Here is a 1,888-nt window from a genome sequence, read left to right on the forward strand (position 1 = left end):
TTGGATTTTTAGGGGTGGATCTTCTCATCTCTGATATTTTTACCTCCAGATCCACCAGGAACAAGGTGTTCTCTTCCCACCCCATGGGACCCTAGTTTGTATTCCTGATATTTATTCCAAATCCTAAGAAAATGGGATTTTTTAGGGATGAATCCTTTTCTTCTCAATGATATTTTTACCTCCAGATCGACCACGAACAAGGTGTTCTCTTCCCACCCCCTGGGACCCTGGTTTGTATTCCTGATTTCTACTCCAAATCCCAGGAAAATGGGATTTTTTAGGGGTGGATCTTCCTCTTTTCTCCAAAACAAGTGCATTTTTTTACCTCCAGATCCACCAGGAACAAGGTGTTCTTTTCCCACCCCATAGGACCCTGGTTTGTATTCTTGATTTTTAGTCCAAATCCTAAGAAAATGGGAATTTTTTTTAGGGATGAATCCTTCTCTCTGATATTTTTACCTCCAGATCTCAGATCCACCAGGAACAAGGTGTTCTGTTCCCACCCCCTGGGACCCTGGTTTGTATTCCTGAGTTCTACTCCAAATCCCAGGAAAATGGGATTTTTTAGGGGTGAATCTTCCTCTTTACTCCAAAACAAGTGCATTTTGTTTACCTCTAGATCCATCAGGAGCAAGGTGTTCTATTCCCAACACCATGGGACCCTGATTTGTATTTCTGATTTTTAGTCCAAATCCTAAGAAAATGGGAATTGTTTTTAGGGGTGGATCTTCTTGTGTCTGATATTTTTGCCTCCAGTTCCACCAGGAGCGAGGTGTTCTCTTCCCAACCCTGTGGGACCCTGGTTGGTATTCCTGATTTCTACTCCAAATCCCAGGAAAATGGGATTTTTTAGAGGTGGATCTTCTTTTTTTCCCTGCTATTTTCACCAGCGGCTTTCTCCAGGTTGGGATGTTTGGAGCAGCTCCTGGGGCTGAGGGAAAGGAGCAGCTCCAGCTTTGCTGGTGAATTCACAGTTTTGGTCTGAATTATTCAAACCTCCCAGAAATGGGATGCTGCTCCTGCAGGGTCACAGGGACACCGCTCCTGGGGTGTCACACCCCGGGTTTGGGGTGCAGACTCCAATTCCCAGCATCCCCCGGGGTGTCACACCTGTTTTGGGGTGCAGACTCCAATTCCCAGCATCCCCTGGGGTGCCACACCCTATTTTTGGGGTGTGGACTCCATTTCCCAGCATCCCCCGGGGTGTCACACCTGTTTTGGGGTGCGAACTCCAATTCCCAGCATCCCCTGGGGTGCCACACCTGTTTTGGGGGTGCGGACTCCATTTCCCAGCATCCCCTGGGGTGCCATACCTGGTTTTGGGGTGCGGACTCCATTTCCCAGCATCCCCCGGGGTTCCACACCTGTTTTGGAGTGCAGACTCCAATTCCCAACATCCCCCGGGGTGTCACACCTGTTTTGGGGTGCAGACTCCAATTCCCAGCATCCCCTGGGGTGCCACACCCTATTTTTGGGGTGCAGACTCCAATTCCCAGCATCCCCCGGGGTGTCACACCTGTTTTGGGGTGCAGACTCCAATTCCCAGCATCCCCCGGGTGCCACACCTGTTTTTGGGGTGCGGACTCCATTCCCAACATCCCCTGGGTGTCACACCTGTTTTGGAGTGCAGACTCCAATTCCCAGGATCCCTTGGGGTGCCACACCCTATTTTTGGGGTGCGGACTCCATTTCCCAGCATCCCCTGGGGTTCCACACCTGTTTTGGAGTGCAGACTCCAATTCCCAGCATCCCCGGGGGTGCCACACCCTATTTTTGGGGTGCAGACTCCAATTCCCAGCATCCCCCGGGGTGTCACACCTGTTTTGGGGGTGCGGACTCCAATTCCCAGCATCCCCCGGGGTTCCGGCCCCGCCCTTTCCGGCGGCGC

Source organism: Molothrus aeneus, chromosome 21 (genome assembly GCF_037042795.1).
Source record: "Molothrus aeneus isolate 106 chromosome 21, BPBGC_Maene_1.0, whole genome shotgun sequence".
Taxonomy (NCBI): Eukaryota; Metazoa; Chordata; class Aves; order Passeriformes; family Icteridae; genus Molothrus; species Molothrus aeneus.